The sequence below is a fragment of the Lissotriton vulgaris genome, chromosome 3_1, assembly GCF_964263255.1.
Source record: "Lissotriton vulgaris chromosome 3_1, aLisVul1.2, whole genome shotgun sequence".
Classification (NCBI taxonomy): domain Eukaryota; kingdom Metazoa; phylum Chordata; class Amphibia; order Caudata; family Salamandridae; genus Lissotriton; species Lissotriton vulgaris.
This window is the reverse complement of record NC_141689.1, coordinates 1,504,297,929-1,504,314,597: the sequence shown is the minus strand read 5'-3', so window position 1 is coordinate 1,504,314,597 and position 16,669 is coordinate 1,504,297,929.

Below are 16,669 nucleotides of genomic sequence, written 5' to 3'. Positions count from 1 at the left end.
GTCAAGCCGTACGTCTGCTTCAAGCAGGTGCAGGGTTTGTGTGACGCATCATTGTCCTAAAGGTGACTGATTGAAATTTTGTAGATTTCCCTCAGCCACTTTTAGGATGTGTTCCAGCGCAGGAATGCCCTCCCTTGCGCCGGAACGCCCCCTGATGGCGCAGGGCTTTATAACGGGATGCATCTCCCAAATGCGTCACGTTGTTATAATATTATACGCCGCACCATGGCGCCTCTTTTGTTTAGCTGCTGCGTCACAAAAGTCACGCAAGAACGGAGCAAAAGAGCCGCAAGGGGCTTAAATCTGCCCCTTCCTTTGTACCCCTGACAATAAGAAAAATAGTAGCGGTGGATTGATAGTTTGTCTATTTAAATGACTGGTAATGTAGCAGGCAACTGTTAGTGTTGTCACTGATCTGACTGAAATCACAATGGAGTTTGTCTGTCACTTTGCGTCTTGCCTGCGGACTGCTGCCTGCCAGTCCTAGGTGAACCTTTCAGTACTTTGTTTAGTGAGTTACGTGACTTTCGAAGTCACAGGTCCGCAAATCAATGAAAACTAACCCTAATCAATATAATTTCGCGGAAATATTTTGTTATTGTTGTTTTGAAATGTTTGATTTGGTTGACATTGACAAGCAACAATCATCCATGTTTTCTGTTCTTTCTTTCATGTTGTACGTCAGCTCCCCCCAGGGGCGAGGGGAGGACACAGAAGCAGCAGGCGGCGGATGCTGTTGAACAGGGCCAGGATCGGGCAGGCGAGGGCTCCTTTGCTGGCCCCAGTAAGTTTTCATTTTAGACTAGTACCTATTTTTCCTAGCGTTCCTCATTTGATTTTTTCAAAATCGTCTTTGATCTTTTTGTAGACTGTATCTAAATTCTTATCCTGCCTCTACTATGACTCCCTGTGGTATTACTAGATTATTCTTATTAGTCTGTCTGTGTAGCTAACTAAGATTGCACGGTTGGCGAAACTCCCATTCTAGTCAGCAATAGCTCTATCAACTTAGTGCAGTCCTCTGGGATTGTCCATAATGTCTTTTGAAGTGTTCTATCTGCTTTGAAAATTCCCAACTATAAAATGTGAATGACCACCAAGAAAGAATAAGATACTACCTTTTGGTTTGGATAGGAGGACAATCCATACCACTACAGTGGCGCGGACAATTCTTCTGCAGAAACAGAACTATGGACAATAAATAGTGCATTGCTTATCAATTATAATAGGCGCTGTTAGAGTTTCCACATACCTCTGTGATAACAGACTTTGAACCCCCAATGTCCTTACTGACTGACTAGACTACATAGTGTGGCACAGTCATTTACCTCCCGAATTCATCGCTGATTGATCCCCAATGATCCAACGTAGCTGAAGAGTACGGAGTCAGAGTCAAGAAGTGTCAGAGGCACGGACTCATGCTTGCAAAAATTGCAAAACCTTTCGCTCAGTCACTCAAGTCTGGACCAAAAAACACAGAGTCTCTCTAAGTTTAAAAGCTTTATTAAAAGTAAACACATTTATTAAAATGAAGTCATAATAAAAAAATGAAACGTTTAACTGAGAATGGAAAAGTGGTTAGTGCTGACGATTAATTGAAGACATTTCTTGTGGTCGAGCCGAGCTCTCACCTTGTTTCAACTTGATCTTGTTGTTAGAAGTCCATCTTCTGTCTGTGTGGAAAAAAATGGTGCGTGTTAAAAAGCCAGCCTTCATCAGTTGTGCCAAAAAGTGCTGCATTACATTGTTTTCACATGTCTTCATTCCTAGACCAAATACTAGTGAGTGGTTTATTCTAACATTCTTAAATGTACTTTGTAGGTGGAACATCTGGTGACGGGGCCAACGCGGAGGTGGTGGTGCTCGACACGGAGGCGGAGGGCAATTCCTCAGGGGAGGATGCGGCGGTTCCAGTGCCGGCTGTGAGAGTTCAGACGGTGGTGGTGGCGGGCAGAGGTAAGCTCTTATATATTCCTTACTTATTGAGATTGAAGACGTGGCTGGGAAGGAAAGAATATGAGATGCATGGCTGGGTGAATGATGAAGCAATGATTGGTGGAAGGACAACAGCCTGGGTGGGTGACACAGAAACTGTATGTGTCCATATACCTGGATCATGCTACTATCTGACTCTTAGATAGCATATGTGTATCTAGAGCAGGGGTACTCATAGTACGGCCCGCGGGCCGGTGGCGGCCCGGCAAGCCTTCCTTGGCGGTGCGCAGACCTTGCAGACAATCACTGCTCCCCCGGCCCCCACAGAGCAGAGTGGAGATGCAGGGCCACAAAGAGGTGAAATATATCAAAGCCTCTGCTCTGTGGGGCCGGGCAAGCAGTGATTGTCAGGGTGTAGATGCAGGGGCGCTACAACAAACAAAGCCTCAATAATATGTTAATGGTCTTTTAAAGACCTGTTAAGTACTTTGGTGTGGCTGTCTGTGTGTGCGCGTTGAGGAAGCTGTCTCAGCCCGGGCTGAAGGCTGACACAGACAGACACACACACAGTGAGATGACAGAGGGGGAGGGAGAGGGAGGGCAGGACGGAGAGAGAGATGGAGAGGGAGGGCAGGAGGGAGAGCATGAGGGAGAGAGATGTATGTAAATGCTGGGTCTGGTGGCTCAGTGGATGAAGGCATCTGCTGCAGGGACCTGTGTGCAACCTCATGGTCACAAGTTTTCGTTTTGCTTTAGCCCCGCCCCCTCTGACTCCGCCCCCACCAGTGCGGCCCTCGGCCACAAACTACACTGTAAATTTAGCCCCTGCGAGAAAGTTTGTGAGTACCCATGATCTAGAGAGAGTAGACGGTCAGTGGATGAACTAAGTGTAACTTTGAAGAGCATGTAACACTGCACCCGCACGTCCGTTCCAGTGTAGGAAAGGCAAGGAAAAGAAGTTTTAATTTTGTCCAAATACTACCATCAATAGTAGCAGTAGTTTGTATTGCAAGCACAGCATAGATCCGGTTATTACGGTGGCCACTCCCTACCTCTCTTAATAAGTTTATTAGTACTCAGTCATTCATGTGTGGATGTATCACTGGTCACTCAATAAAAAGCAAAGCACCTAAAGTCATCCCATATATAAGCAAAAACATCCCATGTGAAGTGATAGATAATCAGATTATTTATCTTCTTCAATTTTCCATTTCTAGTACTCATTTGCACTGTAGGGTGAAAGTTAAATTAATTAAGCAGTAGCCCTTGTAACAGAGTATTCTCAGTGCCACCCGTAATAGAAAAGTAAGAGCTTCACCACCTGCATGTACTGGACCGGTACAGTAACGCAAGTCTGTCTCACTCACCATGGTGTGCGTCTGTTTTTCTCGGGTGCAAGTTCACTGCGCTGGCATTATGCCGGCTTGCAGAAGATAACGTACCAATTTTCCTAAACAAGAGACAAGAAGAAGAATAAGACTGGTGTACTTTCATAGTCGACTCCAATGGAAGTCCATAGTGCTCGTAGAATTTGTTCCTTAAACTCCCACTAATGTTAGAGCAAGGATGAAGAAGTGGGAGGTTAGATAGATACTGGCCTCAATAGTTATGTAATGCGCTTGCAAGTTGCTAGTTGTACTGCAACACAAATTTCTGCTGAATGATTGAGTTAATCTTAAAGAGCATTGGTTACAGACTATGTCTTTCTTTCTTCATATAGATGCTCCTTCCAAACCAACAAGGAGGAAGGAGCCGGCTAGAGCGGCCCGGCAACGGAGGATCGATGCCACTGTTGCGGAATATCGGCGGCTGGTGGCCCTGGAGGACGAAGAAAGTGTGCAGTCGACCACAACAACAACGTTGTCTGCATCGGCCTCCGTGCCCCCACGGGCTGCCACCCAGCACAGTGGTCCACACAGACTGAGCCGGGCTGCCAAAGCCAAACGCCACCGCCGAGCAGCAAGGACAACAGCTGCCTCTCACAGCCATTGCACCTGCAAGGCAGTCAAGGCACGCCTGCGCCGCAGTACCCTGATGGTGTCCCGCCTTCAGCAGGATCTCCACCACTTCACAAACGTGTTGGAGGGGCTCCGCTTAGAGCACGCCTTGCTCCGCGAGGAGCATGATGCCCTGGCCCAAAAAGTAAACAGCATCCACCCATAGTGTCCCTTGCCCCTTTTTTAGAGACTTTTGGGGGGTGGGAATTGGGAGTTGGGTTTTGGGGGACTTTTGAAGGACAATCGTTGGGGTTAGGGAGGGTCTTGCGGGAGATTATTTTGTTAGGGATATAAATATACTTTTTCAAACTTTATCTGAGCATACCTGTTTTTTACTGCTTGCCTGGTGGGTGGGGGTTTAACAGTGACTTTGTTTTCCTGAAAGTTTAGTTCCATTTTCTTCCTTTAAGTGTAAATGCCCAAATGTTTTCAACACTAAGTGCCTCTCACAGAGTAAGTGAAGTGAATTCAAGAGTCCTAGGACTTTAGTAGTACTACCGTCAGTCTCTCGTCTCTCCTAATACTCCATTATACCCCCAAACCACCAAACGCTTATCTTACCTGTAATTTGTGTTTGAAAGTAGGGCTAGACCCAGGGCTGGCTCCACGGGAAACAGCGAATAAGGTTGGCAATCCTGGGCGGATAAAATTTCCTCATAGCGGTGGTACTAGTGGTGTGACACAGTGGCAGTTGCATGCCTATGAAAAAAAAGAAAATTAAATCTGGTTTGTCCTCCTGAGCAATTCAACGGTACAATAGAGAATATAGCAGGTGACAGAAGTACAATAGAACAGTGCCACATTGTAGCCTAACAAATGGTAAAGTATAACTACTAATTCGGTTGAAGTTCTTTGACATTAGCCATGGGTCTTTGTCAAGCAGAGTAAGAATATATCCTCGGATTTCTTCACCAGCCTGTTGCTATCACCTTATCCTCCCCAGCAAGTGTGTGGATTTATTGCTGTAATTTAGTCACACATCAATCAAAACCACACAGCCCGGGGGAAGAGGGTTAGGGTTTGAAAAATGGATGGGTACGGGGGTTTTTGGGAAAGGTTTTGGGAGACAAGAAAAAATAGCACAGCATGGACAAACAATTGTGAACATAAACAAATCTTTGGGTACAAACCTATCCATCAATCTTTGAAAGTGCATGCACTACTGCATGCATGTCAGTGAAAAGTAAGTAGTACTTTCGACAACTGTGGAAGAAAGAATGCGACAGTACAGGGCGTGTGTGGAATTATTGATAACTATATTCAACATAAGGTCTCTGTTGCCAGATACCTGAGAGCCTTGCTGGTCACTATAAATCCATTCACAACACTCAATGGGGTTGGTCTGGAAGGTATAGTAGATAGAAAAGGACAAATTGCTCTTTTTCTAGGTGTCCCCTCACTCACCAGGGTTGCCCCTTGGTGACATGCTTCATCATTGGGGCCATCCCAGTCCTCTACGGGCTGGGGCGTGCTGCGACTTGCGAATTACGTAGGAGCACTTACAAATGACTATGTGTGGTGCAGATGTGATAGTGGAGTGGACTAAGTGATGTGTTAAGGGATCAATTTAGAAGCAGAGAGAGATCCAAGAAATGCAGTCACAGTCAGAGAAAAAGACAAAGGATACTGTATCTGTATGTTGTTGTAGTTGTCCTGTTGAATTTGGTAAGTAAGTTGCCTGCAGAAAAAAAATCCTCTTATTAGCGGCACTCCTCCATTGCAGCCGACGCTTCGTCCATCGATGTTGGTGACCAGAAGACACCCTGTCCACTGCCTGCCTGATGCTGAATTGTGGCTCGCTAATGTGAAGCCTGACTCCATCCTTTTTTCCCCATTGCACAGACTGAAACCCGGCCTGTAATTATTCAACGAAAAACAGGAAGTGATATAATATTACAACACCACTGATAAATAAATATAAGGTATGTAGGCTGTGGAGTGCAAAAAGTCACACTTTGATTTTCCTAGTAGACAGTACAATATTTTTGAAAGTGCGTACTCTGTCAGAGTCACCTTTTGAAGGATAAATAAGTATGGGCAAATTAATGTAGCGGATCTGTCCCCTCAAGCTAGGTGTCCTGTAAACTGTGTTTTAGAACAAAATTAGATCTTCCCAGCAGTGCTCCCACCCAGACCCTTACTAAAGCCAGTCGCAAAAATGTAGAAGACCCCCAATCAAATCTCAAAAAACTAGGCCTAGCAGAAAACTGGTGACAAAACGTACTTTGAAAGTAAAAGTAGGCCCAAGTACCCCCTTACCCACCGTGGATTGCATTCAAACCACTTACAAGCAACCAAGCAAAAGTATCCATAGCCAGCATCGCTCCAAGACTCGAAAACCCCCCCACCCAAACACATGCAATAGAAATACTGCTAACCCTAACGAACCCTAAGTTAAGAATAGTGGCAAAGGCTTTCTTTAACTATGCCAAATCCCCCCTTTCCCACCATGGATTTTCTTCAAATGACTTGCAACCAAAATTACACATTCTCACGAGTGCTCTAAGACCCCAGAACTCAGTTGCAAAAATCTAGAACACCCCGAAACACATGCAATCCTGCTGCTAGGGCTAACCCTAACGAACCCTAAGTTACAAAAAGTGCCAAAAGGCTTTTCCGCGAGGATTTTGTCCCAACCACTTCTACCCGGTATTAGACCTTCCCAGGAATGCCCCAAGACCCGCCAACCCACCCGCCAAGAAGCATAACACCCCCAAACAGGCCAAAAGCAAAATCTCATACTTGCAATATTTCTCGGCCTTTGGTCCAAACGCGCTGCGTAGCTAGGCCATAAGTCGGGGTTGCCACCACGGATTTCCTGAAAAGCAAATGCAATCAAGATTAGAGTGTCCCAGCAGTGCTCCCAGACCCCGAAACTCACCCACAAACACCAGGAAGCCCCCCAAACAGGCCCCCGAAAACGCTACATTGAGCAAAATGTCAGAAATAGCAACAAAAAAAATCGGCCTGGATTTTGTCCCAACCACTTCTACCCAGTATTAGACCTTCCCACGAATGCCCCAAGACCCGCCAACCCACCCGCCAAGAAGCATAACACCCCCAAACAGGCCAAAAGCAAAATCTCATACTTGCAATATTTCTCAGCCTTCGGTCCAAACGCGCTGCGTAGCTAGGCCATAAGTCGGGGTTGCCACCACGGATTTCCTGAAAAGCAATTGCAATCAAGATTAGAGTGTCCCAGCAGTGCTCCCAGACCCCGAAACTCACCCACAAACAGACGGAACCCCCCCTAAGAGCACCTCAAAGGCAAGCAAGTCAGCAAAAACACTAAAAAATTTGCGCCTCGGATTTGGTCCAAACCACTTTTATCCGGTATTAGAGCTTCCCAACAATGGTCCCAGAGCCGTCAACTCACCTGCAAAGAGGTAGAACAACACCCCCACAAGTGCTGAGTCTTTCTTCATTGGGCGTAAACCAGCCCTCTGGTTTGATGGAAATAGGAGTCTGGAGGAGGAGGAGAGAGGAGCATGTTCTTCTGAACTTGTGAACCTGAGGAATGCAGACTGCGGCAACTTCAAATCAATTAGCAAACCAGTGAAGACAGTTCTGCTGATGGGCTTGTTTTTGTGATTATCTGATTAAAGTTTGAAATATATTAACTGTGCACAACAAAGAAAGACAGACACACAGGAATAAAAGTGAATAAGGATGAAAAAGAAAGTTATTGATTCGTTGTCTCATTTTCAGGGCTCGGTATCACGGTCCAGGAATGAGAATAAGGCTTCGTCATCATACTCTGCGAATTCAGGCAGGGTGAGCTCAGTGTCACCTGACAGAGTAGAAATTCCCTGATCTATGTTGCTGGCCACCTCGTCTTCATCCGGCACGCTTTCTCGTACTCTGAAATCTGGTGGTATGAGGTGCTGATTCATCTTGATCATTGTTAACCTCTCCACATTTTTGGGCGAGAGGCGGCTCCGTTTGGGAGTTACAATGCCACCAGCAGCACTGAAAACACGTTCAGAAGACACGCTTGCGAGTGGGCAAGACAAGTAGTTTAAAGCCAGGTTGGTGAGCTGTGGCCACAATTCTTTTTTCCCATGCCAATACGCCAATGGGTCAGAATTAACATAGACCTCTGTTGAGTCATTCAGATAGTCCTTCACCATCGACTCAAGGTTCTCATCCAAGGTTCCTCCACTTTGCTTAGCTCTTGCTGTGCCTCTGACCTTTTGAGAACCAAACCCACGCAGAGCTAGCCAATCCTCTTCAGCCTCCAATGTTTCTGTTGTGTCTGGTGCAGATGATCCGGTTGCCGGTGTCTTTAACGGCTGAGAGGTCACTTGTGCCACAGCCACAGGTGCAGAAGTGGATTGTTTTGACTGGGGATGGCCTGCTGATGTACTGCCATTTCCTTCAATTTTCAACCGTTCTCTTTCAAACCTCTTGGCTGACAAGGCTAGCCAAAGTTTGTACTTTGGAACATGTTCATCATCAAAAGGAAAGAATGCTTGGCCTGCCAGCGCCTTTTTGTAGCGTGGATCCAGAATAGTAGCACAAATGTAATGCTCTTCTGAGTGGATCATTTTAAGACGTTCATCACCTTGTAGGAGCTCTAATAATTTCTCAGCCAGAACAAAAGAGTCTTGGTTTTTTACATCTTTTTCAAACACAGAACACACCTCCTTCAGTTGGTCCTCCAGCATGTACAACAATGGGATAGCTTTTCCCAAATTACAGTCCTCCTTGCTGACTGCACGCGTGAAGAACTCAAAAGGACGAAGCATGCGTGTCAGGCTTTGAACTATGTTCCATTGCGCCGCACCCATCCTCAGGTCATCCTGAGCTGTACCCTCTGTTAAGAAATATTGATCGAGTACCGTATACTGCTCATACAGACGCTCAAGCATGTAGAAGGTTGAGTTCCAACGTGTTACCACCTCCTGGATGAGTGCTTTCACTGGCATTTGACGTTGATATAGCAGGCTCCTCAGCTGCTTCCAGGCCTTAAAAGAATGGCTGAAATGGTTGCACATTTTTCGGCAGGTGTCCAATATTCTGTACGCTGCACTGCCTTTATTACCCAAGAATTTTTGGACAACCAGGTTTATACAGTGCGCCAAACACGGCACTCTGAAATAGTTACCCAGCCTCATGGCCTTAACTATATTGGCGCCATTGTCCGTGGAAACATAACCAACCTGGCGTTTTAGTGGGGACAGCCAGTTAAGGACCTTTGTGTTAAAGACATCCAAAATGTTTTCTGCTGTGTGACGTTTCTCCAAACCAAACATGGCTAGTGTTGCATGTTTCCGAGCAGCTTTAAAAACAATGTCCGTGTCAACACCTGTGTTTAGCTTTGCTTTAGCCCCTGAAAAAGAGACCCAGTGTGCAGTGATGCACATATAATCAGCGCCTGCGCCACTGGTCCACATGTCTGTTGTCAGATGTATAGTGTGAACAGCACTCTTCTGCAAAGCTGCCCCAATCACCTTCAGAACATCTTCATGTAGTGCTGGAACCGCAACTCGGGCAAAATAGAACCGGCTAGGAACCTTCCATTTAGGGCAGAGCGCTGCCACTAATTCTAGAAAACCAACCCCTTCTACAAAAGAAAAAGGGAGAAGGTCCAGAGCTAGCATTTTAGCCAGCTTAGTGTTATACAGACGCGTCAGTGGGTGGTTGCGTTCATATTGCGCTTCTGTAAACAACATCTTTTTAATGTTGCCCTGGACCAAGGATTTACGGGATGATGATGATATCTTCGACCCAGTTACGCTCGCTGATGAACTTTTCTGCATTGATGTCTCACTCTCTCCCACACTCTTAGTGTGCCTCACATGGGGTGTGCTGCTGACAGGGGTACTGGGTGTAAGTGAAGTGTTTGAATCGTCTTCGTCCTCCTCGTCATCATCAGATGAAAAATCAACGTTTTCATTACGTGCAATTCGGGCTTCCTTGACCGCCTCTAGGTGCGCAAACCATTGGACAGGGTGCGCTCTCTTAAGATTACCTCTCTGGCCTCCGGTACCATAGTTGGTACCAAACTTACCACGACTAACTCGAAACTTACACATGCTACAAATGGCTACGTTTTCCATTCTTGGGCAAACACTAAAGAAGTCCCAAACTGGAGACTTGAAATGTCTTTGGGGGCCGGAGGAGGCGGCGATACTGGTGGTGGTGGTCCTGCTGCTAATGCCAGATGAAGTGGAGGATGTGGATTGCCGAACTTCAGTACGTTTTGCACTTTCACCACCACGAATTGAGGTCGAGGTGGATGGAGGTCCCTTCTTGCGAGGAAGAAATATGGAAGCCGTAGGTGTTGGTGTACTAGTTAACTCCAAATCTAATGATTGTTGTGTTTCCATTTCCATTGCCTCCTCGTCGACATCATCATCACGCTCAGCAGCTTCTCGGGATAGGGTCAAAATGTCTCTTTGCTGCATGCCCGCTGGGGCTGCAGTGACCTTTATGATGAATGGCTCGTCGTCATCGTGAGAGGCTTCACCAGCAGCAGTATGCGTCACTTCTTGTTGTGCCTCATCACACTCCATAGCTATGAGTTTTTCGACGACCTTCCTTTTACGCTTAGGTATCTTTGTCAGATCATGGTGTGCCTCACTCTCAGGCTGCTGTGGTGGTACCCATTCGTCATCCAGATCATCAGAAGGCGGTCGGCTTGAAGAAGATGTAGACACCAACCTTGATCTTTTCCTTGCTAGGGATGTGGAAGACAATGAATAATCATCAGGAGGAGTGGCTTCCAATGATACCTCGGCTTGATTGTCGATTTCCTGATGTGCCCCTACTTCGGGAGGGACAACTATTGTGGGAACTTGTTGTGACCCTCCATGCACCTCTGCTTGCGCATCTCCTTGCGCTGCCTCTCCTTCCACATGTACTTGGGCTTGTACTACTTGCACATGTTGTTGTTGCGGCTGTGGTTGTTCAACACTTGTCAGATGAGTTACAACAACCTGTGTTGATTCAGGGACATTTCTGCTACTTTCTTGCGATGAGCCAACATCACTGGTCGATGGTGATTGGAGAAGTACACTGACCGCCTCTGAAGCACTCAAGGGCTTTGACTTAAGTTGGCGTGGTGGTGGAGGCACTGAACCCAATGAAGCGGGGGTGCTGCTCCCAGCTTGGTCCCCAGCAGATCCTGCTGCTGCAGGCGTACTTTTTTTTTGCTCCCAAAAAACGTGGCGGTTGGCACACCAGCCTCCTTGGTAACTTGCTTCTTCTGCTCCTTACTAGCAACTTTCTTGCTAGAGGAGCTACGGAGACCTTTTTTTGGGGCCATCTTCTTCAGAGCAGGTCAGACAGCAGGCCGGAGTTGCACGAATTGTAGAGTTGTCTGAGGCCAGACGTGACGTCGCGTGACGTTATGCTGCACACACACACCGCTGCAGGACTTCTTCCTGGCACTGGTGGTTCTCTTGAGTCTTGTGCACCTAAAAACAATGGAAGACAGAGGAACATCAGTTCAGTTATACACCCCAAAAAAATCGAAAGAAAACCCCAGAAAAATCAGCACAATCCCATTCCATCCATGCCCTCCATGATGTTTAAGTTCAAGACACCCCACAGAAAGACTAGGCCCATGCAAGACTCAATACCCCTGGTGAAAAGGCCACAAGTACAGCCTCAAAAAAACGAAAATCACTGAAAAATCAGCACAATCCCATTCCATCCATGCCCTCCATGATGTTTAAGTTCAAGACACCCCACAGAAAGACTAGGCCCATGCAAGACTCAATACCCCTGGTGAAAAGGCCACAAGTACAGCCCCAAAAAACGAAAATCACTGAAAAATCAGCACAATCCCATTCCATCCATGCCCTCCATGATGTTTAAATTCAAGACAACCCACAGAAAGACTAGGCCCATGCAAGACTCACTACCCCTGGGCATAAAGGTTGAAAAGTAGGCAAAATGGTTGCAGGCCTAACAACAATGCCTACATTCAAAATGGCCACTTGTCTCCCAGCACATGGCCAGGGCCTGTAGCAGCACTCAAAATGGCCCCCAGCCACATGGCCTGTCCCTCCCCATGAACACCCCCAAAAATCGAAAAACACTGCAAAATCAGCACAATCCCATTCCATCCATGCCCTCCATGATGTTTAAGTTCAAGACACCCCACAAAAACACTAGGCCCATGCTAGACTCAATACCCCTGGTGAAAAGGCCACAAGTACAGCCCCAAAAAACGAAAATCACTGAAAAATCAGCACAATCCCATTCCATCCATGCCCTCCATGATGTTTAAGTTCAAGACACCCCACAGAAAGACTAGGCCCATGCTAGACTCAAATACCCCTGGTGAAAAGGCCACAAGTACAGCCCCAAAAAACGAAAATCACTGAAAAATCAGCACAATCCCAATCCATCCATGCCCTCTATGATGTTTAAGTTCAAGACAACCCACAGAAAGACTCAGTCCACCCACCACTGAGTACCCCTGGGCAAAAGGCCCCAAAACAGCCCAAAAATCGAAAATTCCAAAATTGTAGTTGCAGCAACTGTAATGCCCCAAACAAACTTACTTGTAAAATTTCTAATCCAACAGTGATCCAAAGAAAGTCAAAAAGGCCTCAAATCCAAATATCCAGCAGCATCCACAAAAAGTAATCCTTCCAGCTCCAGATCCAAATGAAAAGTGACCAGGAGATGGACAAAGCACTGGGAGGAGCCTGCTGGACAGAGACAGGAAGTTGAAGACTGTGGGGTACTTCCTTCCTCCCACCCCCCTCACCCCCTCCCCAAAATGGACTCCTCGCTAAAAAAGTGCAGGCAAATGTCAACCTAAGGAGTTATTCAGATAAAAATCATCATTTCAAGAAGGTTTATGCTGCTTGCTGGTGGATTTCTTGTGCAGAATTGCAAATTTTATATTTTCGCTTGTGCGAGATTGTTGCTGCTCGCCGCATCTCAAATCTCGCAATTGCGAAGTACCGCGAGACGTGATCTCGCCGTACTCGCGTTGACAAACTCTCGCTGTGCAAGTTGGCAAGCCGCGATGACGTAATCGCGCTCGCCAAATTCCCGCGGGATCACACAGCAAGATCCAAAATGGCGCAGCACTCGCAAAATATCGAGAAAAACAACTCGGCAAACGATGATAAACGCCGTGCGCCGCAAAAATTGTATCACCAACGCCGCGCGCCGCAAAAAAAATCCGCTGCGTGCGAATTTGCGGATTTTGCGGGAAATTCGCAAATCTCGCGGATTGCGAATTTACCGAAAATCCGCAAAATCCGCGAGCGTAACGGATTTTCCGCCCATACTTAAACACAACAGGGCGGGGGGCCAGAGCCAGGGCACAAGCCTCCGGAAGAAGGAGCGCCTAGGGGCCAGAGTCACCAGGTCCCTCCATGCAGAGAAGCAGAATGGCGGGGAAAGTGCGCGCTCAGTCTCGCTGCCCACCTCTCACTGAATGTCACAATGTCCAGCAGCCCTTCTTCCCAGAGGGCGTACTCCAGTGTCCACTCACCCTCTGGGCAGCAAGGTAGAGTAGGGCGGAATGTGGGGAGAGTGAGCAGCACCTCCAGTTCGCAGCCCCAAAATGGTGGCCAATGGCGCTGCTACCCTGCACTCTCCTCCGTCGTCTCGCAGTGGCCAACCAGCAGCTCTGGGTGCCCACCACTAGCCACAAGGCCCCACGGGTCCAGCTGCGGTTCGCCTACAATTTCCTCCAGCAACCCCACCAAGGAGAGATCTCTGGCCGCTCAATCCTGTGAATGCAGCAGAACTCCACCTCAGCAAAGTCGGCTGCCCTGAATCCCTGGGACGACCCGCCGCTCAAAGCCAAAATGGAGGCACCCTCCATCGCACACGCCTGGCATCCAAATGGTGGCACAGGGAGAGCGGGGAGTAGGACCCTGGGGGGCAGCAGCACGCAACGTCCAGGGTCCCCTAGTGCCGCCCGGGTCAGCGCTCCCAGCTATGGCCCCCGGTCCCCCGCCGCACCACACCTTTAATAGGCCTCAATGGCCCGCCGCAGCCGCAGGTCCGCTCCCGTAGTCCACCTCCCGCCGCTCATCCAAGAGGGCCCCGCCAGTCCGCTGTGCCTCTCCAGCCACCCTAGCGCAGGCCCCTCCAGAGCAGCCGCTGGGCTCCGTCCGCCTGTCCTTCGCTATTTCCCCTGGGTCGCACGCAGGCCTCCGCTCCTCCACACAGGCCTCGACCGGGCACCTCCGGCCCCCACGTGACAGGGCCCAGAGGAGGTGCCCAAGCAGCGGGAGATGAAGGCCTCCACCCGGGCCCCCACCGAGGGACAGCATTTGCCGCCTTGCCGTCTGCCCCCAGGGAACTCACTGCCCCTCCGGATAGCCGCAACTCAAGGCCGGCCGGTGCACCAGTTCTCGCACCACCTCAGGGCCTGCCACCGACGCGCCGCAGCGCTCTCTGCTGGAAAGGCCTCACCAGGCCACGTCGACACCCCTCATCGCACCTCTCCGTCGTCCTCTGCCGCAGCAGAGACCCATCTGTTCCCTGCTTAATGCTCTCCCTGTTATGGTGCGCACTCTGGATGAGCGCTGGGATGCCCAAGAGTAACCACGTGCTATATAAAACTCAGTAATAATAATAATAATAATAATAACTGTCATCAAGGCTCCCGCTCCACAGCGCTCCGCTGCAAACCCGGACCCAGTCGGCACCAAACTCTCAGAGAAGACCACAATCATGTCGGGCAGGGACCCCAGGCAGGGCGCGGGCCAGCTCCTCCGTCTGGCGGTTCAAAATGGCGGGCTCAGCTCCCCGAAAGATCGTTCGCGGCCGCTGCCAGCTCGCAATGGAGCCTCCCAGTAATCCACTTCTCCCCACGGCTGTCCCGGCTCACAGTAGTCAACCGTCCCTCTTGGGGTCGTTTTACAGCTCCCCAGCTCCGCTAAAAATCGCTCATGAAGGCGGAAGAGCACCGGAGCTCCTCGAGAACACGTCTCACCACATCGCCGCCAAAGCCACGCCCCCTCCATCGATTTTTATCAGATTTTGAAAAAGTGCCTTGAGTCTTTGGTGCTGCCTGGACAGTCAGTGCTGGTCCAGTATATAGACGACCTATTGGTGGCGTCTAAAACTCGAAATGACTGTGTTGTTGATACCATTGCTTTACTGAATCATTTAGGTGAAGGAGGACATAAAGTGTCACCTGAGAAGTTACAATTTTGTAACACGTCAGTGAAATATCTGGGGCACCAGATAGAAAGAGGTGTCAGAAGGGTTACCTCAGAAACAATTAGAATAATCAAAAACATGAATTTGCCTAGAACTCAGAAAGAGATCAGAATGTTTCTTGGAGTTGTAGGTTACTGCTGGCAATGGATTGTGGGATTTGCAGTCCTAGCAAAACCATTGATACAAATGACGAAGAAAAGAGCAAAAGATCCAGGGGAATGGGATGATGAAAGCATGACTGCTTTCTTGAAACTACAAGAATGTCTGTGTACAGCTCCAGCATTAGGGATGCCTGACTATTCAAAAGATTTTGCACTATTTTGTGACACACAAGATAAATGTGCACTTTCAGTTCTGACCCAGACTCATGGTCTGATGAGACGTCCTGTGGCATATTTTTCTTCCACACTAATTCCAGTGGCATCTGCATTGCCTGGATGTCTGAAAGCAGTAGCTGCAACCTGCATGAGCCTTGAGCAAAGTGAGTCCATTATTATGGGACATCCTGTGACAGTGTGTGTTCCACATGCAGTTGTGATTTTGTTAACCCGGACCAAGACCCAGTATCTCACTCCTAGTCGGCTGACTAAGTATGAGCGAATCCTTGTAGGTGCAGGGAATGTAACCATTGCTAGGTGTAATATTTTGAACCCAGCAACATTGCTACCTAATTCACACTTTGCAGAAGTGAAGGGAGAAGTTGAACGTGATTGTATTGACTTGACTGAATGCAGTGCAAAACCAAGTCCAGACATAAGAGAAGAGCCATTAATTGATTCTGAATATGAGCTATTTGTAGATGGAAACAACAAAGGAAGGGAACTCGCACAGCTAGTTCATGCAAAAGATGACGGATTGTAAGGTATAGTGTGCTGCAAGAGGAAAACACTGTCTGGCCTTGCAGTGTAGAATCCAAAGGAACTAATGCAATGCTCCCTCTATTGAGAGAGAGCGCCTCTGAGCACAACGATGGGGACCGGCAGGTCTTATTCCATAACAAAATAGGTAAGCCAAAGGTTAATGGCAAAAAGCACCAAACTGTTCATATCAGCATTCAATATTTATTGTATTGATGTTAAAGTTGCTGTTTCATGATTCAATGAAAGAAGAGTATTCAACAACATATCTCCATCATTGGAAGAGTTTTAAACAAATGATCACACATCCCAATGCATTTCGGGCCACGCCCTTCGTCAGGGGTTTACTCTACAAAAAATCCAAATGAAACAAATCAGTCATATGTCTATCTGTAGGTGAGCAAACAAAATATACGTAGTATTCCAGAGAAACAGAAAGAAGGTAACTGAGAGCAATGAGCAGTCAACATAGACCCTAACCCAAAAATCAAGTTCCCACACCAATGCGTGAAGGATATAGATAAATCAGCATAAAAAATGTCATGCGGTATGTAAAGCACCTAAAGGCAATCACCGTGTGTAGAGTAAGGTACTCTGAAAGGAAACAAATTAAATGAACAAAGGTTACATGCAAAGAATGAAGACGAGTGCAACTGAGGTTAGTAAGAAAGTGCAGGATATAGAGAACTATCGAACAACAGCGGAGCCGACGGCTCCACGAGCAGTTAAACC